This window comes from Mytilus californianus, unplaced genomic scaffold (genome assembly GCF_021869535.1).
Source record: "Mytilus californianus isolate M0D057914Y unplaced genomic scaffold, xbMytCali1.0.p SCAF_11, whole genome shotgun sequence".
Lineage (NCBI taxonomy): Eukaryota > Metazoa > Mollusca > Bivalvia > Mytilida > Mytilidae > Mytilus > Mytilus californianus.
Window position 1 is genome coordinate 19553870 of NW_026262593.1, and position 24749 is coordinate 19578618.

The following is a 24749-nucleotide window of genomic DNA, read 5'->3' on the forward strand; positions in this document are numbered from 1 at the left end:
AAAGCTTTTTCTAATTGACTTTGAACCAAGTGATCAAACAAAAAGGAGAAAAAACATTATCAACAATGGGTCACAAATTTAAGTATTATAGTACTTGATTTCTATTAAAGATAAAACAAAATAGTTCAGTCAACTTCAAAAATCAAATGCAAAAATCTGTTACCAACTAACCCTTGTTAAATACAAATATTCAATAACGAGCTTCAATTATTCTTTTTTTGGATCCTTATGTATATTCATCCAAAAAATCATTTTTCCACAGCTGTGCATCCTGATTCAGCACGGAAGTTACACATGATCAACCTCATGGAAAACCATCCAGCTTCAGCAATCTCTCTGATGGGTTAATTTCAAGCTCCATCTAACCTTTCTTGATTAAAAAGTGAATTGCTTGTAGTCCAGTAAGTGTGAAATGTAATGTAGCCAGGAACTGGCAAAAAGATTTTATCTTAGGAGTTTCAAGCACAGCTTTATGGTAGATACTGATAATCAATACAGATTTAAAGCATATTGCAAAAAGTTTTTATTTTATGTATTTTAAGCTGTATTTCTCACAGAATATATTTCTACTTTGGAACTTGAACTACCAGCTTTTCAGATTTTTTTTATTTCAAACATGATTTAAAGTATAAAATAATATCTCAGTTTCTAAGTTTTATTGCTGTTTTGCTGGGGTTATTTTTACACAAAAATATAACTGACTGAGAAGTAAGTTCTAAGTTTTAAAGGATACATAATATTATGTAATTATAATGTATGACTTAAAAAATCAACGGCGCGGGACGTTTGCGCTTTTTCATAGGACAACTGCGCTTTTTATATAGGGCATTTGCGCTTTTACAATATTTGCTTCTTATGACTTCCCTCCTATCTTATCCGGGCTAAGGACCGGTCTTATGACTTCCCTTCTATCTTATCCGGGCTAAGGACCGGTCTTATGACTTCCCTCCTATCTTATCCGGGCTAAGGACCGGTCTTATGACTTCCCTCCTATCTTATCCAGGCTAAGGACCGGTAGAGTTAAAGTTATAATTTGCATTATGGTTAAAAGATTAATAGTCATTTCATAACACCAGAGACATATATACACATATATATATATGTCTCTGATAACACGTGCACATTCGTGTTAAAAAGTCATTTCAAAGCACATATTTATAGTTATATATAGCTAAAAGTAAACATTATAAAAACATAAAGACACGCATAATCATCACAGGTCAGTTTTTGCTTGATATCTGAAGCTCAGGGAATGAACAAATTTAGCTCTTTGTATCTGTATTTCGACCATATTTCAAATAAATATTCTAGTTTCTCTTTCTCAATTCTTGACTGAGGTCCCTAATCGTCATTATAACGAATTTTAATGTAATTAATCGACTGTTGTTCAATGATAAAAATAGATCGTGACACAAATACTGTTTTACTTTACTAGTCTATAACTCTATGTTTAAGACTGTGTCAATGTTAACTCACCATGCTCACTAGCCTCAATTATATCAGTTGAATTTATTTACGTTGTGATTACAACTCCCTAAAATTACAGGTAGATGACTATAGGTAAAAAGCGCAAATGTCCGGTTAGTTTAATACAGGTGTATCAAAATTTAAAGCGCAAATGTCCATAGTGTTTGAAGTGCAAATGTCCCATCGTGTTACAGGTAAAAAAGCGCAAACGTCCTGTGCCCCACTCAAAGATGTTCCTGTCCTACTCAATGTTAACATTGTCATCAATTTGCTGGACTTCATCTTTCTAGAATAACAATATAGTATAAACAAACAAGTACTGATCAACTGGCCATATTAATCTTGACAGTTTTTACAAACTTTCTTGAAAAAAATGTGCACTCCTTTAAACTGTAAAGTGTAAATTTTCTTCCATCTGAAAGGTTCTGACCATGCATTTTTCATTAATTATCACCTAGTGTCATAACTTAGGTGTAAATCAAATCTCACCAACTTAGATATTGTGTGTAATATGTCTCTCTCTACTATAATATGCGTAATATTTCTTGAAATTCTTTCCAAATATAAAATGACAATACATATTTTTCAGCCTTCTATTTGACCATGGAGAGGGGTGGAGTTTTATGGTGCTAATTGTTTTTGTTTTGTTTTATTTAGTGACCCTATTTAACATCTTACCCAGACCATTCAAAATAGCTGTCTCAATGTACACAACACTATAAAGCAATTTCTGTTTTATATACTGCTATCAATTAATTGTATGTTTGGATTGGCCTTTCTTCTAATTAAATATTGCATGCAAATAAACTGGCTAATAATGTTTCCTTTTGTTTTGTCTTTCTGTTTGTTATAACAGATTTCATATTTTTCTGGATTTCTTCCCACTTTTTATGGAACATAACCGTCAAGACATTTTCATTGAAAATTACAATTTTGAATTAGAAAAAAATTGATTCTAAATACGATTATTTGAATTATAACATGACCTATTATTATTAAATGGATTTGTGTTCAGATTTTTTATCCTTCATGGATTATATATTGTATGGAGCATAAAAATCTAACAAACAAAAATATCCATAGCATGAAAACATTAACTGGAGTTATTACCCCCATGGAAGAAGCCATCATTTGTTCTATTATATTTTTTTCAGGTGGAAAAATGTCTGTCATTGGCAAATTATCGTAATTAGATGAACCAAGGCTTTTAGCAAATAATCACAGTGTGATCCATAACTCCAGAAAAAGAAAATTAATACTAATACATAGTAATTATAATCAGTATTTGTCGAACTTACTCATTCCAATATAAGGGGTTTGAAATTAGTTGAAAATAATTAGTTGCACCTGTAATAAATCATAATTTCATAGATTTAACATTGATCTTGATCCTGAAAATAACTCTAAAATACTATTTTGTGACACAAAAGGCCTATTTTGGATGAATATTATAGTTTGGTTTGTTGCTGTTACAATTTTCAAGTTTCAGAGGGAATTAAGTAAACAAGCATTCAATCAATTATTTTCTCTTAAAATGTTGCACATGCCCTGTACAGATTCAGTAACCAGAGTTTACAATCTGCTTTTTTCAGATTTATCTGGTGGGACAAGACCCTGAAAGCTGGAAATATAAGCCATGAATATGTAACCAGTCATTTTTTGCAAAATGAAGTATTTTTCATGGCAGGAAGTTTAAAAGAAACTAACTTTACTGAGACTTAAATGGTCAATAAGTAAAATCATATATAATGCACTGCAAAATTATAAACAACAGTGCACATGCTGCAATGTCTACCCTCATTTACTAATCATGATTGAATTTTACGTGGAGGGTCTTGAGGATCTTTAAGTCTAACTTTGTGCATCACATAAACTTAACATTATCAATGATCCATGAAAATGAGGTCAAATGTTAGATTGATTTACACACTAACAGTCGTTCTATATATATCATATAGTTTACCTATTGCTTAGGGTATCAGAGAAACAGACCTAAACACTAAACTTTATGTTGATCAGAACCATAAAATGAAGTCAAGCTCAAGTGAACCCTGTCTGACTGACATGTATACCTTGCAATGATTTCACAATATCAAATATAGGTATCCTGTTTACCAGTTACTCATAATAACAGAAAATAAAATGCTCCGCTGGGCGCAGCTTGATACGACCGCAGAGGTCAAACCCTGAACTGTTGGGGCAAGTATGGACACAACATTCAAGCTTGATACAGCACTGAATTTGGATTGTGATTAAATATTTGACACAGCATAGGTTTCTGACACAGAATGAATGTGGTCTTAGAACTTAAAATTTTTTTAATTTACCTATTCAAACCATATCATTATTATTTTCTTTTATATATAAATCAGAAATAACCAATTTAAAATGGAAAATTTTAAAGGAAAAAAAATCCCCCCTCAAATTTTTTGAACCCCCTTATGATTCATCACCCCCAAACTCAATCCCAGCCTTCCCTCTGTGTTACAATGTATGGTGCCTTGCAGTACAATTTCAGAGAGATCCGTACACTTGAACACAAGTTATTGTCTGGAAACTAGAAAAATGCTTATTTTTGGCCCCCTTTTGGCCCCTTATTCCTAAACGTTTTGGGCAATTACCCCCAAACTCAATTCCAGCTTTCCCTTTGTGATATGGAACCTTGTAGTACAATTTCAGAAAGATCCATACACTTACAAGTTATTGTCATGAAACTAGAAAAATGCTTGTTTTTTGCCCCTTTTTTGGCCCCTAATTCCTAACATTTTGAGGCAATTACCCCCAAAATCACCCCAGCATTCCTTTTGTAATATGGAACCTTGTGGTACAATGTCAGAGAGATCCATACACTAACACCTAACACACAAGTTATGTCTGGAAGTTACAAACATGCTTATTTTTGGCCCCTTTTTGGCCCCTAATTCCTTAACTTTTGGTACCATAATCCCCAAAATCAATCCCAACCTTCCTTTTGTGGTATTGAACCTTGTGGTAAAATTTCATAGAGATCCATTCACTTAAACTAAAGTTAGAGTGCGAAAACCAATGTGTCTTCGGACGACGACGACGATGCCAACGTCATACCAATATACGACCACAAATTTTTTTTTGGGGTCATATAAAAATCATATGATAAAAAAAATATTCAATTTTATTAAGCAGTCATTGATCCATGAAAATGAGGTCAAGGACACTTCACATAAACTTTGGACCATAAGGCATCTGTATAGAAGATATGAATTATCAGCTCTTCTACCTTCTGAAATATAAAACTTTATACATATATTTTATGCCATCACTGCCATCAAACCCACTGATTTAGCATCCCTGTGTCTTGCATTCTATGACATTCATCCCAGGTGAGATAAAAACATATTGGTCAGATATGAGATTTTTACTTTTTACCGGTCATCTGCCCAATGAAAATTTCCTTTTTATGCAGACTGAGCAAGACTGGTGGACCTTCATTTGACTTGTCAGTAATTTCTGTTTGACTAACAGGCTAATAAGAATTTAGATCTTGGATCAGTATACAAGATGAAAACTGAGGTCAAACACCACTTAAATTAACTTTCTGGCCTAACTTACATCCTTAAACTAACCTTAATTCGTGTTTAATTCACACTCCATGCTAACCACCTTTAGACAGATGCTTTTATTATCTGCAAATAAACAAACATTTAAACTGATGGTAATTAAGAATTTGGCATCTTATTGTATGTTTTCTATCCAGGTGTGCAGTCATGCAGAAATAATTCCCATTTATTAGAGATTCTGTAACTTATGATTTATAGTGTATGTTCAATCGTGCGTATCCGATTTCAAACTTCACTTGCAACATATGTATTGCCAATTTAAATACAATGAGGTTATAACATTTAAACTCTTCTAAGGATAAAACTGAAAGGCATGCTTATGCATGTTAAATGTGGGGAAATATTAGGACATATTTAGTCTAATATATTTCAATATCCATCATAATGCAATGTATGGCCAATTAAATGCATTTTCAATTAAAAATAAATTATACACAAACATATTGTGACCAATCCTTTGAGAAATAAATGTGGATTATGTCCACATGTGGACACAGATGAAGCCCCCGCTTGCATATCAATATAGTTATAAAGGGACATAACTGATGAACAGTAAAAGTGATGCTACCCAAATTTGAACTTGATCTGAGTTTTGTGGTAATAAGCATTGTGTGTAAGTCTCATAACATCTGGTTGAGGCTAACTTAAGTAGAGAACAGAAACTAAAAATTCAGCAATTTTTCTATTTGTAAACACGCATAACTCTAGAACGGTTGTGTATAAGTTTTATAACATTTGGTTGAGACAAACTAAAGATAGAGAAGGGAAACGAAAAATTCAGCAATTTTTATGTTTATAAAGGGACATAACTCAAGAATGGTAAAAGTGTCGCCCTTAATCTGTATTATGTAGTAATAAGCATTGTGTATAAGTTTCATAACATCTGGTTGAGGCAAACTAAAGTTGGAAAACGGAAACAAAAAATTTGTACTTGATCTTACTTTTGTGGTAATGAATATTGTGTATAGGTTTCATAATGTTTGGTTTAGGCAAACTTAAGTTACAGAATGGAAACCAAAAATTTTGCAATCTTTCGATTTATAAAGGAGCATAACTCAATAATGGTTAAAGTGACACTACCCAAATTCAACTTGATCTGTGTTTTATCAGTGGAAGTCAAAATTAAACATTGCATTGTATAAAGCATTGATTGTAGTTGATTCAACTATAATCATGGACAAAGAAAGATAACTCCAATTTTAAAAATTACTTGATATTTAGAAGAAAATAAAAATTTTGCAATTTTTCCATTTATAAAGGGGCATAACTCTAGAACGGTTAAAGTGACGCCACCAAAATTCAAACTTGATCTGTATTTTGTGGTAATAAGCATTATGTACAAGTTTCATAACATTTGGTTGAGGCAAACTTAAGTTAGAGAACGGAAACTAAAAATTTAGCAATTTTTTCATTTATAAAGGGGCATAACTCTAGAACGGTTAAAGCGATGCCACCAAAATTCAAACTTGATCTGTGTTTTGTGGTAACAAGCATTGTGTATAAGTGTCATAACATTTGGTTTAGGCAAACTCAAGTTAGAGAACGGAAACCAATTTTGGGACCTACGTACGTAAAACTTAATGCCACCACCGCTACGGCGAGGGCATAAAAAGTATGACTGGAATTTTACCTTTTAATTACAGTTAACTTTACATTTTGGGCCACACTAATTCAAAAGTTATTAAAGTAATTCCAAATCGTAAACTTTAAAAGTTTTAGTTCCCATCTTTATTTGGTTGACCTTCATGTTATATCTGTGTCACAGATGGCCTACAGATAGGTTACAATGGAGGCACCCACTATCCTGTCCTCTTTTCCTCCATTATGACACATCACCAAATGTAACTTTTTACTTGCTATAATCAACAGGGCAGGTGTCACTAGTGGAGTAGGAACTGCTTTCCCTTCCTATGTTCACCCCTTATTTTGTGTTAAAGGGATTTGTGTTACTTTTGTGTAAGTCTTCAGAGTTGTATTTTGTGCTATTGTAATTTTCAATGTCTATATTGTTTCTGCCAGTAACAATCTTATCCATTCTTTGAACTGCAAAATTGTGCTTCCATTTCAAACTTCAACATTTAGTCAAACTTTTGTGAAAGAGAATTTCATGACTATGGGGATCCATGTCTTGAGGTTAGAAGTGTGATTCCCTTTGCAAAGGAATGTCTAATCAATGTACATTACAGGAGTAACCTGATTGGTAACTAATGGAACAAGAACTGCTGAGCCTTCCAGTGAACCTGAATGGGTTCACTAGTGGAACAGGAAGTGCTGAGCCTTCAAGAGAACCTGATTGGTATCACTAGTGGAACAGGAAGTGCTGAGCCTTCAAGAGAACCTGATTGGTGTCACTAGTGGAACAGGAAATCCTGAGCCTCACAGAGAACCTGATTAGTGTCACTAGTGGAAAAAGACAACACGTGTTGAGCCTTCAAGAGAACCTGATTGGTGTCACTAAAGGAACAGGAAATCCTGAGCCTTCCAGTGAACCTGATTGATGTCACTAGTGGAACAGGAACTGCTGAGCCTTCAAGAGAACCTGATTGATGTCACTAGTGGAACAGGAAGTTCTGAGCCTACCAGTGAACCTGTTTGGGTGTTTCAAGTGGGACAGGAGCTGCTAAGTCTTCAAGAAAACCTGATTGGTGTCACTAGTGGAACAGTAAGCTGAGCATTCCAGTGAACCTGATTGGTGTCAATAGTGAAGCAGGAGTGCTGAACCTTCCAAAGATTCTGATTGGTGTCACTAGTGGAACAGTAGCTGAGCCTTCAAGAGAACCTGATTGGTGTCACTAGAGGAATGGGAAATGCTGAGCCTTCAAGAGAACCTAATTGGTGTCACTAGTGGAACAGTAGCTGAGCCTTCAAGAGAACCTGATTGGTGTCACTAGAGGAGTGGGAAATGCTGAGCTTTCAAGAGAATCTAATTTGTGTCACTAGTGGAACAGGAAATGCTGAGCCTTCAAGAGAACCTAATTGGTGTCACTAGTGGAACAGGAAGTGATGAGCCTTCCAGAGAACCTGATTGGTGTCACTAGAGGAATGGGAAATGCTGAGCCTTCAAGAGAACCTAATTGGTGTCACTAGTGGAACAGGAAATGCTGAGCCTTCAAGAGAACCTAATTGGTGTCACTAGTGGAACAGGAAGTGATGAGCCTTCCAGAGAACCTGATTGGTGTCACTAGAGGAATGGGAAATGCTGAGCCTTCAAGAGAACCTGATTGGTGTCACTAGCAGAACATGAACTGCAGAACCTCCAAAAACCTGAATGGGTTCACTAGTGGAACAGGAAGTGCTGTGCCTTCAAGAGGACCTGATTGGTGTCACTAGTGGAACAGGAAGTGCTCTGCCTTCAAGAGAACCTGATTGGTGTCACTAGTGGAACAGGAAGTGCTCTGCCTTCCAGTGAACCTGATTGGTGTCACTAGTGGAACAGGAAGTGCTGGGCCTTCCAAAGAACCAGATTGGTGTCACTAGTGGAGCAGGAGTGCTGAGCCTTCCAAAGAACCAGATTGATGTCACTAGTGGAGCAGTGGGCTGTGCCTTCAAGAGGACCTGATTGGTGTCACTAGTGGAACAGGAAGTGCTGTGCCTTCAAGAGGACCTGATTGGTGTCACTAGTGGAACAGGAAGTGCTCTGCCTTCCAGTGAACCTGATTGGTGTCACTAGTGGAGCAGGAGTGCTGAGCCTTCCAAAGAACCAGATTGATGTCACTAGTGGAACAAGAAGTGTTGAGCCTTCCAGAGAACCTGATTGGTGTCACTAGTGGAACAGGGAGTGCTGTGCCTTCCAGTGAACCTGATTGGTGTCACTAGTGAAACAAGAAGTGCTGTGCCTTCCAGTGAACCTGATTGGTGTAACTAGTGGAACAGGAAGTGCTGAGCCTTCCAGTGAACCTGATTGGTATCACTAGTGGAACAGGAAGTGCTGTGCCTTCCAGAGAACCTGATTGGTGTCACTAGTGGAACAGGGAGTGCTGTGACTTCCAGTGAACCTGATTGGTATCACTAGTGGAACAGGAAGTGCTGTGCCTTCAAGAGAACCTAATTGGTGTCACTAGTGGAACAGGAAGTGATGAGCCTTCCAGAGAACCTGATTGGTGTCACTAGAGGAATGGGAAATGCTGAGCCTTCAAGAGAACCTGATTGGTGTCACTAGCAGAACATGAACTGCAGAACCTCCAAAAACCTGAATGGGTTCACTAGTGGAACAGGAAGTGCTGTGCCTTCAAGAGGACCTGATTGGTGTCACTAGTGGAACAGGAAGTGCTCTGCCTTCAAGAGAACCTGATTGGTGTCACTAGTGGAACAGGAAGTGCTCTGCCTTCAAGAGAACCTGATTGTTGTCACTAGTGGAGCAGGAACTGCTGAGCCTTCAAGAGAACCTGATTGGTATCACTAGTGGAACAGGAACTCCTTAGCCTTCAAGAGAAACTGAGTTCAACCCTGGATTTGGGCCAGGTTCCTGTTTCCCTATCTGTAGTTTCTTCATAGTGTGTTGTTGACTTTTCCCTATTGTTTTGATTAGCATCATATAAAATTATAATTGAACTGACCATTTGCAACAAAAGTGATTATCACAAACATGTGTTGTGATGGTTTTTATAACAAGATTTCTTAGCTTAGAGATTTCTTAGATCAGTATTTTATGTCTTTTATATCTAATGTTGTCTTACAATAGGTTACAAAAGTTTTCAATAGATTTTAAAAGACTAGAAAAATTCAATTTCTCAAACTTTTTAGGCTTCCTTCATGTCTGATATATTTTGGCAGCTATGTTAAGGATGTCCATTTCATTGATATGACCTTAAAGTTGACTTATGCATAAGTTAACCCAAGTAAATGTTAATTCTCTCATTGGTGGCTGTTTTGTACACAGCTTAGCTAAGTGATAACAAAGTGGTGATTTAAAGTGCTTTTAATGGTAAAGAATTCATTATATTGGTTTTTCTTTCTTTCTTCCTCTTTAGCAATACAAAATTCAATTGACGTCCAACAATTACACGATTACGTGTTGAATTTTGGGAGCTTTGTTGGCAACAAAGTCATTTTTCCCATGTAACATTTTTTAGTTTGGGAAAACTGAAAAATATATAGATGGAACAAATACTCCTTCTGAGTTGAATGATGTTTTTTGAAAGATTTATATAAGGGAGCAACCATTTAACTTCAAGGGGGGGTTATGGTTTTTTGTCATGCGCAAACATTTTTTTTTCAGTTTTCAACGCTATCAATCAAATTATTTTTTTCAAAATTTAACACTATAAGGTATGGGGAAAATCTGAATTCAGAATATTTTTTTTTTTGTCATCTGCTTGACCACAATATTTTTTTTCATGAAATTGGGGATCAGAATAGTTTTTTAGGAAAAACCATAACGCCCCCTTGAAGTTAAATGGTCGTTCCTTAATACTTTTTAATTTTGGAATTCAAGTGGTCAAAAAAATTGCCCTTTCACACCTTCTCCTTTAATATTTTTAATAATATTAGAACATAGCCTAAAGAGTTTCTTTGAACCCACTCTGTTGACAGGATAAGCATGGACCAACATAAAGGAAGGCTCGACATTTTGGTTTGAATAAATTTCCAAACAATATCGGTACTTTCTTTACAAAATGATGACTACAGTAATCACAATCTATGATGATTCTAATCGGAATGAATGCCTTCTCATATTCTAATAACGAAGAACTGAGCTAATGACAAACTGACAAGTGATATCAACTGATTTTTTCCTCCAGGCCAAGTGAATAATCACTGCCATCATTACAGAAAACATATTTTAATTTGGAAAAATAAGATCCAAGGCTGACTTCATTAGCCATAACAACACGCCAGATATTGATATGCATTAATTTTTATAACAATACATGATTTTGTTCATTACTAGAACAAACCATGCGGAATACCAGAGCCTTTGACATTTTCACGCTCCACGATCTCAGTATTGTAATTTACGGGATAAATGATCCTTAAAACGTAGAACAAAGCTTTAAAGTCTAATGAAAATTCATGAACCAAGTCATGCAGACGCATACTTTACATCAGATATGCTTCAGCTAGTATTACAACAGGATTAATCAAAACACAGGAAACATATTGCAAAATATCTACATAAATTTTATACAATAGGTGTTTCATTTTCCATATTCATTGAAATATTGAAATTAAATTGGTATTATTCTCTTTAATAGAAATTCTATAAATCTTTCCATTAAAATCTAATATTTAGGTAATGACAGTTTAACTATAATTTCTGTATTATGAGAAGGAACATGCACGATATAATGTCTACCTGAATACATCTGCATACAAGAATTAATATTATGTGATTTTCTTCAAGTCATTACACTGGAATACAATGGAGATGTGGAATGATTGCAAATATGACCTTGAAAACACGGCAAAAAACAAAAAACAAAATTTAAGAAAGAGCTGTGCCATGAGCACATGATATGCCCGTCACTTTTTCAACAAATAAAATTCCATAACTCCTCAATGTCATATCAGAAATTTATAAAAAAAACTAAAGGGAGCTTAATTTGATAGGGGGCAATAAGAAACCTTCAGTTGTAGAAAAACAGGCAACAAGAAAACGAAGACAAATCAACAGTCTACAAGACACTACACTGATTGGGAACACAAACCCTGCAAAGAAACCAAGGGCTATCTTATGTATTCTAGAAGGGTAAGCAGTTCCTGCACCAAGAAGAAGAAGACTGCCATTTATGTACAATACATATAAAAAATTAGCAATCAGAAAGAAGTATAGCCCTTTCAAGGAAGTTGTTTCAAAAAGCCTAAAGTTGATTCTAAAATCATTGAATGATATGAGTTAACCCCTTTTTTGAAAAATAGTCCTTGTTCTCTGCATGAGAAAACAATGGCAACATGTATATATTAAATGGGTTTTTACTTCAATCTGCTTTATTTTCAGCTTTATAATGGAGTTTGCACATAAATCAGGCCGTTCTTATTTGAAATTTTTTACATTTTGTCATTTGGGGGCATTTTATAGCTTGCCTTGCAGTATGGGTTTTGCTCATTGTTGAAGGCTGTACTTTGACCTATAATTGCTAATACATGTATCTACATCATTTGGTATCTGGGGGATAGTTGTCTCATACCATATCTTCTGAATTAAATATTGAGTTAAAAGTATTTTGGGAGAAACAAGAGTGCACATGCTGAAAATGTCTCTCCTGCTTTACTTATCATGATTGAATTAATAGTGAAAGTTTGTAAATGAAGGTTTTACTTCAAGTATCACATAAACTTAATATTATCAATGATCCATGAAAAAGAGGTCACGGTCAAGGTCAGATGAACCCTGCAGACAGACAGGTACACCTTACTATTATATAATAAACAAAATATAGTAAACCTTTTGGTCAAGGTCAGATGAACCCTGCCAGACAGACATGGACATCTTATAATCATTCCTTACACCAAATATAGAGGCCCTATTGCTTGAAGTATCTAAGATATAGACCAAATTGGAAAAAAAATACTTTGAACCATAAAAATGAGGTCAAGGTCAGATGAAACCTGCCAGTTGGACATATTTACCTTATGATCATTCCATACACCAAATGCAGTTGACCTATTGCTAATAAGGGATTGGGTATTGTAACTGCAATCGTAATCAATTGTAATTGATTACATATTTTCAAGTAATCAACATTAATCTGTAATCGACTACATTTTTGATTACATATAATCATAATTTAATCGATTGCAGAAAAATTATGATGTAATCATTGTTTACTTTTTAATTGTATTTCGATTACTAAAATAGGTTGATGAAAAGGAACCTAGTTAAAATGAAAATACTACAACTGCAGGGTTTGAAATTAGCAGGGGTCCACTCACCAATGGCCCTTAAAATTTGGTGTGGACTACTAGAAATTTTTTTTTCTTGTATAGAACTTGTATATTGGCTACCAAAATTTAAGCTGTGGGCTAAATTCTTACTTCAATCCCTGTAACTGCATGCATTCATCGGTTTATAGTACAGATAAAAAAGAATGTATAAATATATGACTTGAGAGTTATGTCAAATGACTTATTGAGATCTGTTGTCTCAAGCTGCATACTGTTCAAACAGATTTCCTAAAAAATTGTACTGCATTTCCAGCTTTCAATGTCTGTAAATACTTTAACAGCTTTTATACTAAAAATAGGAAAACAGATAAAAAATTATAAAATGGGCTTAAGTTCTGTACTACATTGAAGTGAAAAATTTTTTGTATTAAAATTCCTATATACATAACAAGCATTCTGTGAGTATTGCCTGGCAATACATAGTCCCCTACTGGTTAAAATTCATTGTTCTGGAACAAAATACTAACTTGATCTATAGCTTGTCAAGGTGTTAACTATATATAACAAATATCAAGTCAATATCTTCAACCATGACGAAAAAAAATGTGGAAAATTGATTATTTGAGTGAATTTTCTAAGTCCAAGGATCATAACTCTGCACAAAATCATTAGACCAGACCAAAATTCAAACTTGATCTGTAACTTGTCATGATAAAACTATATACCAATCATTACATCGATATCTTCAAGCATGACAAAAAAAAAGTGAGAAAAACTGATTATTTGAGTGAATTTTCTAAGTCCAAGGACCATAACTCTGCACAAAATCGTCAGACCGGAACAAAATTTGAGCTTGATCTGTAATTTGTCATGATAAAATGATAAAACAATACACCAAATATCAAATCAATATCTTCAAGCACTGTTGCTAATTCATGTAGTATCTGAGATATGGACTTCTCAACGAAAACTAAACCTTGATCACTGATCAATGAAATGAGATCGAGGTCAAATGAACCCTGTCTGACAGACATGTAGACCTTGCAAGGATCCCATATACCAAATATAGTTATCCTATTACTCATGATAAGTGAGTATTTCACATGACAAAAAAAATACTATAAATTTTTTATAAGCAGTAGATGAACCATGAAAATGAGGTCAAGGACACTAGACATATAAAAGACAGAAACTTCGTAACATAAGGCATCTGCATACAAGGTTTGACGCATCCAGGTCTTCTACCTTTTAAATCATAAAGCTTTATACAAATAGTTTATGCTGCCAGATAAGTAATCCCTATGTCTTGCATTCTGCGATTTTCATTGCAGGCGAGACAATAAAACCATATGTAGTTCAGACATTTATATAAACTAAATATAACATGAAAATTAACTGTGAATAGCTGCTTCTAACAAATGTTTTACTTACCACAGGCAATCAGTTCAATTTTAAAGAAAGGGAAATTTAACTCCTAACATTATGATATTACTGGAAAATTTAGGCGTTTATAGGACTAGATGACTTTCTAATTGCCCTAACATAGGGTAAGACAGTATAGCTTAAGGTTTATGTACCATAACGCTATGGTAGTATTTGTTAATATGAAGAAGGTTGAAAATAAATGATAATATTAAATGTCTGCAACTCTTTACAAAAATATTACTAGTAATTTATGAACATTTCAGTAAACATAATCTGTAAGAATTTTTTAAGATTAGGCTGCATATCCATACATCAAAATTCTAATTTTTTTAGTTTCCAAACACTTGCCAAAGTTTACCTATGTCATCATGACATAATATAAATTGTGGTCTTTTTTTATTTGACCTCAAGGTCATTCATGGTACAGATTTTGTTCAGTTATACATATTATGAAGCTCTGATTCATAGTCGCTGAGAGAATTGTGAATCAAGTTAATACATGTACATTACATATATATTTAAAAGACGTACATATAATTTTGGCAAACTTAACATGGATTTCATGTTGAGCAACAGAGAATAATTTCATCGGAAAATTCTTTGGTAACAAAAAATGCTTATAATCGATAATTTGTCAAACCCTCAGTCAGGGAGGTTTTGGTGCACCCCTACTAGCCCCCTAAAAAACTATTAAAAACTTTGTATGTCTAGATTATGATTATAGTTTGACTATTAAAGTCAGAGCCTCATGGCCCCAAATAACCCTCCTAAGAGACTTCATGGCTGCAGGCCAGTTTGTAGTTCCTGATAAAAATATGATGAAAATTTGATGGATGTAGGGATGTCTGTCAGTAAGGTATGACTGATTGATTAACTGTTATTTGCTAACTTTCAATTAAAAGTACATTGGTATAGAACAGAATATAAATAAGAACTTTTAAACACCTATGGTAATTTAAGGATGTTCGCTCCTCTTGTTTATGATTTTTTGCCAGATATTCAGAGTCCTCTGGTTTTATCCTCCTAGTGCCATTAAAAAAAATACCCACTAACCCCTACTTTTCTTTTCATAGTTTTATTACATAAAGTTTAAAAAGCCATATTTGAAAATCTTCTAAAATTCGTGTTATTTTTTCATAGTTTGTGAAAGAAACAAGAGGCTCTCAAGAGCCTGAATCGCTCACCTGTAATTTTTTGCTTAAATCTTTCATCAATGATTATTTTTGCTTTTCAATATATATTAATGAGTGGCATAAAACTTCCATTGAAATGTTCTTTGTATCTGTCATATTTTCTTCAAAATCAAAGAAATGCATTTTACCCCTATGTTTCATTTTAGCCATAGTGGCTATGTTTCTTGACATACAAGAAAATAAAATACAAAATTTATACTAGATACTCTGAAACTCATTCAGCCCAAGCTTGGCTGAAATTGATTCAGCAGTTTCAAAGGAGAAGATTTTTTAAAGTAAGCAAACTAAATGAACAAATTGTGAAAAATTTATTTTAAAGGGAAATTATTGAACTCCTTAAGGGGACAATTGACAATTTTGGTCATACAAAACTTATTTGTGGATCTTACTTTGCTGAACATTTTTGCTGTTTACAGTTGATCTTTATCATTAATAATATTCAAGATAATAACCAAAACCTGCGAAATTTCCTTAAAATTACCAATTAAGTGGCAGCAATCCAACAATGGGTTGTTAGATTCATCTGAAAATTTCAGGGCTGACAAAGCTTGGCCTCATAAATATTTTTACCTCTCATCAGATTAGCTCTAAATGCTTTGGTTTTTGAGATATAAGCCAAAAATTGAATTTTACCCCTACGTTCTATTTTTAGCCATGGCAGCCACGTTTTTTACGAAACAGAAAATAAAACACAAACTTTATTCTAGATACCCTTAGAATCATTCAGCTTAAGTTTGGTTGGAATTGGTTCAGTAGTTTCAGAGAAGATTTTTTAAAGTTAGAAAACATGATAAACAAATTGTGTAAAATTGTCCTTAAAGGGCAATAACTCCTTAAGGGGTCAATTGACAATTTTGGTCATTATATGAACTTATTTGTAGATCTTACCTTGCTGAACATTTTTGCTGTTCACAGTTTATCTTTATCATTAATAATATTCAAGATAATAACCAATAACATGCTCCTGCTGGGCGCAGCTTGATACGACCGCAGAGGTCGAACCCTGAACAGTTGGGGCAAGTATGGACACAACATTCAAGCTTGATACAGCACTGAATTTGGATTGTGATTAAATATTTGACACAGCATAGGTTTCTGACTCAGAATGAATGTGGCCTAAGAGCTTTAGTTTACCTATTCAAACCATATCATTATTATTTGCTTATATATATAAATCAGAAATAACCAATTTAAAGTGGAAAATTTTAAAGAAAAAAAAATCCCCTCCCCCAAATTTTTTGAACCCCTCATGATTCATCACCCCCAAACTCAATCCCAGCCTTCCCTTTGAGGTATGGTACCTTGCAGTACAATTTTATAGAGATCCATACACTTGACCACAAGTTATTGTCTGGAAACTAGAAAAATGCTTGTTTTTGGCCCCTTTTAGGCCCCATATTCCTAAACATTTAGGGCAATTACCCCCAAACTCAAACCCAGCTTTCCCTTTGTGATATGGAACCTTGTAGTACAATTTCATAAAGATCCATACACTTACACACAAGTTATTGTCCTGAAACTAGAAAAATGCTTGTTTTTTGCCCCTAATTTCTAAAATTTTGAGGCAATTACCCCCAAAATCAATCCCAGCCTTCCCTTTGTGGTATGGTACCTTGCAGTATAATTTCAGAGAGATCCATACACTTGAACACAAGTTATTGTCTGGAAACTAGAAAAATGCTTATTTTTGGCCCCCTTTTGGCCCCTTATTCTTAAACGTTTTGGGCAATTACACCCAAACTCAATCCAAACATTCCCTTTGTGATATGGAACCTTGCAGTACAATTTCAGAGAGATCCATACACTTGAACACAAGTTATTGTCTGGAAACTAGAAAAATGCTTATTTTTGGCCCCTTATTCCTAAACGTTTTAGGCAATTACCCCCAAACTCAATTCCAGCTTTCCCTTTGTGATATGGAACCTTGTAGTACAGTTTCAGAAAGATCCATAGACTTAAACACAAGTTATTGTCATGAAACTAGAAAATTGCTTGTTTTTTGCCCCTTTTTTAGCCCCTAATTCCTAAAATTTTGAGGCAATTACCCCCAAAATCAATCAAAGCATTCCCTTTGTGATATGGAACCTTGTGGTACAATGTCAGTGAGATCCATACACTAACACACAAGTTATGTCTGGAAGTTACAAAAATGCTTATTTTTGGCCCCTTTTTGGCCCCTAATTCCTTAACTGTTGGTACCATAACCCCCAAAATCAATCCCAACCTTCTGTTTGTTGTATTGAACCTTATGATAAAATTTCATAGAGATCCATTCACTTAAACTAAAGTTGGAGTGCGAAAACCAATGTGTCTTCGGGAGACGACGACGCCAACGTCATACCAATATACGACCTCAAAATTTTTTTGCGGTCGTATAAAAACTGCAAAATTTCCTTAAAATTACCAATTTAGTGGCAGGAACCTAACAATGGGTTATCAGATTCAACTGAAAATTTCAGGGCTGATAGAACTTCACCTAATGAACACTTTAACCCCATGTCAGATTTGCTCTAAATGCTTTGTTTTTTGAGATATAAGCCAAAAACTACATTTTACCCCTATGTTCTATTTTTAGCCATGGCGGCCATGCTATTTTACGAAACAATAAATAAAACACAAACTTTATTCTAGATACCCTAAGCATCATTCAGCCTAAGTTTGGTTGGAATTGGTTCAGTAGTTTCAGAGGAGAAGATGTTTGAAATAGTTTACACCAGACGGACGACGACGGATGACGACAGACGATGACGGACGCCAAGTGATGGCAAAAGCTCACAGTTCCTTCTGAACAGTGAGCTAAAAAGGTGCCAATGTTAAATGTATGAAAAATCTAGAGAGAATCACTTCCCGCCAAATTTTCAATGGCTTATATTTCGAAAAACAAGCACACATACCCTTCATTTTTTTCTGCATTTTTAGTTCCTTTATTTATATACTCTCAATTTATAACAATCTTTTCAAATGCTTGTTATTTTGTAACAGAGTAGCGAACATCCTTTAAAAAAGATGTAAATTTACCTACTAAAAAATACAAAATCCCAAGTTATACACCAAGTATGGATACAATAAGAGATACAAAAAAGTACATCTTTACAATTCAGAAATCTAACCAGTGTTATATAAGTACATTTTAATTATGTATGTTGTTTTTACAAAAAAAAGCTTCGAAATCAAGAAAAAAACTGTAATAACTTCAAAGTCATTAAGGGCAAATATACAAGTCAGTGAACTGAGATAAAACAGAATGAAGGAAAAATCCATTAGCTGAGAAATGATGGATGCATCTTGGCTCTTGGCTATGACATCTGTGTATGTTACCTAGCCAACCAAATCACGAAGGCAGTCAGCGGAACTTGACAATTCACGCTCTGGTAACATGTTACCAACATCAAACACAAGTCAAAGTAATGAATTTTCATCAGAGAACAAGAAAACCTTTAATTAATTTTTAGGGTAATAAAGTTTAGTGAGAGATGATTGAAAGAGATGTAAATCACAGATCAGATAACTGGTTCCCTGATAGCTAGTTCCCTTAATCATCCATTGATTATTTAAAATCAGTGCAAATGACAAAAAATACTTTTACAGATATGAAGACATACTTTAAATAATTACAAGTATTAGATACACCCATGAGTGGATGTATATAATTCATACATTGTACCAATATATAATGGTTAATGCAAAAGTTTAAATTTCAAAGTTATAAAGGAGGGCAGTTTGACCTAATGTTATGGAAAAGCATGATCATGCAGGATATCAAATACATTAATGACATCTTGGTGTAAATTATATGTATAAATCACTTAAATTTCAAATATTCTTATTTCTAAAATAATAGCTTTGATTTAAGTGCCAGTCTTTGTAAGAATCAGGCAATTTTTTTTTTTTTTTTTTTTTTTTGAAAAAAAATCAAAACATGGCCAAAAAAACCCACCAACCTAACCACCCTATTTTAAGGTACCCTCATCCTGAGCTAGAAATGGTAGGTCTTTTGTTTCTGCGTGTCTGGTAATTTGAGAAATATCTAGATAAATTTTGGTTAGAATGATAGCAATTACAGAGTTATCTCCCCTTAATTGTTAACTTCTAGTGCATTTCAACCAAATTATATCTTGAATTACCAGAACAGGGAAAGGAAACGAATGTTATATTCATGCATCATTATACATTCTGAACTTAAATTAATGTAAAGCTGGGCGGGTTTTTGTTTGGTTTTCACCACTGCCTGATTCTTAGGCAGATTGGCACTTAATCTACCTACATTATATCAGTAACAGATTAAGGCCAGACATAATAAACAGCTGCGCCATGAGGGCATGATACGCCCGTCGTCTTATGTATGAATTTTTATGCAATAAGCATAAATAGTTTCTGACATACGGCGTGACATGCGAAAAAACCCTTTTTTTTTTACAAAAAACTCAATATCTCTAAAATAAAATTTTGAATCAAAACCAAAAAGTATACAGATCTTTAGATTAATATAACTAAGAAGTGTGTAAAGTTTTTAGCAATAATCATAAACTGTTTTTGAGATACGGCGCGACATGTGAAAAACCCCTCCCCCTTTTTTAACAAAATACTCAATATCTCTAAAATAAAATTTTGAATCATCACCAAAAAGTATACAGATCTTAAGATTAATATAACTAAGAAGTGTGTAAAGTTTTAAGCAATAATCATAAATTGTTTTTGAGATACGGCGCGCCATGTGAAAAAAAACACACACCTGTTTTAGTTACTAAGTCCCGTAACTCAAAAAGTTTTAATCTTATTTTCACCAAAAAGTATACAGATCGTTTGACCATCATAAGAAACAACTATGTTAAGTTTCATGAAATTTGGATAAGTCATTCTCACGTTATGGTGCGACATATTTACGCCGGACAGACAGACGGACAGACAGACAGACGGATGCCGGACATTTGTATATCATAATACGTCCCGTCAAAAATTTGATGGGTGTATAAAAATGAATCAAATTTCCTTATTATTTAGCAAGAAAAACTGGGATAGGAAGGAGGAGGGGAACAAGTTCACATCCCTTGAATCTTGATGGAACCTGTTCTTGACAATCCTTGATTTGATGGTGATACATGTAGGTACATGTTATAATAAAATGCTCCGCAGGGTGCAGCTTGATACGACCGCAGAGGTCAAACCCTGAACAGTTGGGGCAAGTATGGACACAACATTCAAGCTTGATACAGCTCTGAATTTGGATTGTGATTAAATATTTGACACAGCATAGGTTTCTGACACAGAATGAATGTGGTCTAAGAACTTAAAAATTTTAAATTGGACATTCACCTATTATGGTCCAATATCCAAAATCTAAATACATGGTTAGATTCAGCATATCAAAGAACCCCAAGAATTCAATTTTTGATGAAATCAAACAAAGTTTAATTATGGACCCTTTTGACCTCAATGTGGACAAAGTTGATAACAGGGCTCAAAAATCAAAAATCAAAATACATGGTTAGATTCAGCATATCAAAGAACCCCATATATTCAATTTTTGATGAAATCAAACAAAGTTTAATTTTGGACCCCGATTTGGACCAACTTGAAAACTGGGCCCATAATCAAAAATCTAAATACATGTTTAGATTCGGCATATCAAAGAACCCTAAGAATTCAATTTTTGTTAAAATCAAACTGAGTTTAATTTTGGACCCTTTGGACCTTAATGTAGACCAATTTGAAAATGGAATCAAAAATTAAGAATCTAAATACACGGTTAGATTCGGCATATCAAAGAACCCCAATAATTCAATTTTAGATGAAATCAAACAAAGTTTAATTTTGGACCCTTTGGACCTCAATGTGGACCAATTTAAAAACGGGGCCCAAAATCCAAAAACTTAATACATGGTTAGATTCAGCATATTAAAGAACCCAAAGAATTCAAGAATAAAACCCCATTGAAATTGGTCAAGAAATAAGCAAATTATAGGAAGTATCTTCTTTTGCACAATACTGTGCAATTGAATATTTCTTGCTATTGCGCAATACTGTACAATTGACAATTTCTTGCTATTGCGCAATATTGTGCTACTGGATATTTCTTGCTATTGCACAATACTGTGCAATTGAAGATTTCTTGCTATTGCGCAATACTGTGCAATTGAAGATTTCTTGCTATTGTACAATACTGTGCAATTGAAATTTTTTTGCTATTGCACAATACTTATTATATAATAATTTACACATCCTGTTTGGTGTGTATCTCCTACCATATCATTATTATTTGCTTTTAAATATAAATCAGAAATAACCAACTTAAAATGGAAAATTTTACAAGAAAGAAAAAAGGAAAAAAAAAAAAAAATCCCACCCCCAAATTTTTGAACCCCCTTATGATTCATCACCCCCAAACTCAATCCCAGCCTTCCCTTTGTGGTATGGTACCTTGCAGTACAATTTCAGAGAGATCCATACACTTGAACACAAGTTATTGTCTGGAACTAGAAAAATATGTTTTTTGGCCCCAAATTCCTAAACCTTTAGGGCAATTACCCCCAAACTCAAACCCAGCTTTCCCTTTGAGATATGGAACCTTGTAGTACAATTTCATAAAGATCCATACACTTACACACAAGTTATTGTCCTGAAACTACAAAAATGCTTGTTTTTTGTCCCTTTTTGGCCCCCTAATTCCTAAAATATTGAGGCAATTACCCCCATCATCAATCCCAGCCTTCCCTTTGTGGTATGGTACCTTGCAGTACAATTTCAGAGAGATCCATACACTTGAACACAAGTTATTGACTGGAAACTAGAAAAATGCTTATTTTTGGCCCCTTTTTGGCCCCCAATTCCTAAACGTTTCGGGCAATTACCCCCAAACTCAATTCCAGCTTTCCCTTTATGATATGGAACCTTGTAGAACAATTTCAGAAATATCCAAACACTTACACACAAGTTATTGTCATGAAACTAGAAAAATGCTTGTTTTTTGGCCCTTTTTTGGCCCCTAATTCCTAATATTTTGAGGCAATTACCCCAAAATCAATTCCAGCCTTTCCTTTGTAATATGGAACCTTGTGGTACAATGTCAGAGAGATCCATACACGTACACACAAGTTATTGTCTGGAAACTAGAAAAATGCTTATTTTTGGCCCCTTTTTGGCCCCTTATTCCTAAACGTTTTGGGCAATTACCCCCAAACTCAATTCCAGCTTTCCCTTTGTGATATGGAACCTTGTAGTACAATTTCAGAAAGATCCATACACTTACACACAAGTTATTGTCATGAAACTAGAAAAATGCTTGTTTTTTGCCCCTTTTTTGGCCCCTAATTCCTAATATTTCGAGGCAATTACCCCCAAAATCAATCCCAGCATTCCCTGTGTGATATGGAACCTTGTAGTACAATGTCAGAGAGATCCATACACTAACACACAAGTTATGTCTGGAAGTTACAAAAATGCTTATTTTTGGCCCCTAATTCCTTAACTGTTGGTACCATAACCCCCAAAATCAATCCCAACCTTCTTTTTGTGGTATTGAACCTTATGGTAAAATTTCATAGAGATCCATTCACTTAAACTAAAGTTAGAGTGCGAAAACCAATGTGTCTTCGGACTACGCCGGACGACGACAACGTCATACCAATATACGGGGTCGTATAAAAACTAAGAATCATATTGCTTGAACTGTACTTTAAATAAGGCTCTGCAACTTAAGCAGATTAATCCCCCCTAATTATATATAATTTAAGCTACTGTTTCATAGAATTGCCTCTTACTCTTTTGCCCAATTAAGTTTCTTACATGATAATGAGGAATATCAAACTTCAGTACATACATTCAAAGTTTGACAAAGTGGTTCAGTCTGTATCAGGTTGACATAGTTTTGACACAGGCTCTTAATATCAGCTTTCACCCTTACCCTAATAATAAATAGGGTCATTCTCTCCCAATGGGAATCAAGTATACTAGTACAAAGTCTGATAAAAAGTACCCGTGCAATGGAATTGTCAGTCTGGATCTTGACCATGCTTGACCTTTGACCTGAGAACTTCAAAATCAACAGTAGCCATCCCCTCTTAAGTATACCAAATTTGATAAGTTAGCTAAAACAGGTTTCTCTATATCCTACTGATAAGGTTTTGTCTTGAACCTCAGCTTGACCTTTCACTGCTGATCTTGAAAATAAATTAAATGCATCCTTTATTATTAATTTCTTCATGGTAATCAAATTTGACAATTATTATTAAAACCAAATTGGGTCAAATTTGCTCAATGAATTTAATTATTATAGTATTGACTCAGACTCTTGCCCTTAGGCTTGACCTTTGACTGTGCAGTCAACATTATCCCAAAAAGGGTTAAATTGGTACAAAATTTTCATTTAGGGGAAGTTACTCCCATAAGGTGTTGATTGACAAGTTCAATGATACTGAAATATTTGTAGATTTTGTTTTTCTTATTAATTTTGTTGTTTATAATTTCTTTCAATCTATTTTAAAAGTCTCAAGATAATTGTCAAAAATGTGAAAGCAAAGTGTCATTCAAGGGCAATATAGATCTCCTTTAGAGAGTCAATTGTTGACTTTGGTCATGTTGACTTATTTTTATTGTCTGATCTTATTTTCCTGATCATTTTTGCTGCTTAAAAGTTTCTCTCTATCTACTATAGTTTAAGCCATAACACAAATAAAAGAAAAATGTGTCCATGGGACAGAGATGCCCCTGCTTGTAAATATGCAAGAGTCTAGGAACTAAGTCAAACCTACTGACATTTTGCTTTCGTTGAAACTTAATTACATTTGTTTCTGTTTGTTGTCAATAGAGATTCAATGCTCAGAGTTTGAGTTCTCACATTGTTCAGTTACAAACAGTGATGGGTAACAAGAGAACGGTGAAAGTGACACCAGTCAAAGTCAATCTTGATCTGTGTTTTTGGTCATAAGCATTGTGTATAAGTTTCATAATATTTTGTTGAGGAAAAGTAAAGTTAGAGTGCTGAAACTGCATATTTTTCCATTTATAAAGGGACAAAACTCAGTAACAGAGAAAGTGATGCCACCAAAACTCAACCTTGAACTGTGTGTGATGGTAATAAGCTTTGTGAATCAGTTTCATAATATTTGGTGGAGGCAAACTGAAGTTAGAGAACGGAAACAAGAAAAACTTGTGTTAAGTGTTTATTTACATATCCATGTATATATTTCAAGCCTCAAAATGCCTACCCTTAAGTTTTATTAGTCACTTGGTTTTTTTATATTGTGAA

At 34.3% G+C, this 24749-nt stretch overlaps 1 long non-coding RNA gene across 2 annotated transcripts in view; it reads right to left on the bottom strand.

The window, feature by feature from the left end:
- The window catches only part of LOC127720729 (uncharacterized), a 187233-nt gene extending 164118 nt beyond the window's left edge, over positions 1-23115 (bottom strand). Inside the window, exons 1-2 of one of the 2 annotated variants that reach the window (XR_007990965.1) lie at positions 22394-23115; positions 16968-17428 (exon numbers count right to left, since the gene is read on the bottom strand). This is a non-coding gene — a long non-coding RNA (uncharacterized LOC127720729). Of the gene's footprint in view, positions 1-16967; positions 17429-22070 lie in introns of both variants that reach the window. The other variant, XR_007990964.1, reaches the window with a different exon arrangement.
- Between the last annotated feature and the right edge of the window lie 1634 nt (positions 23116-24749).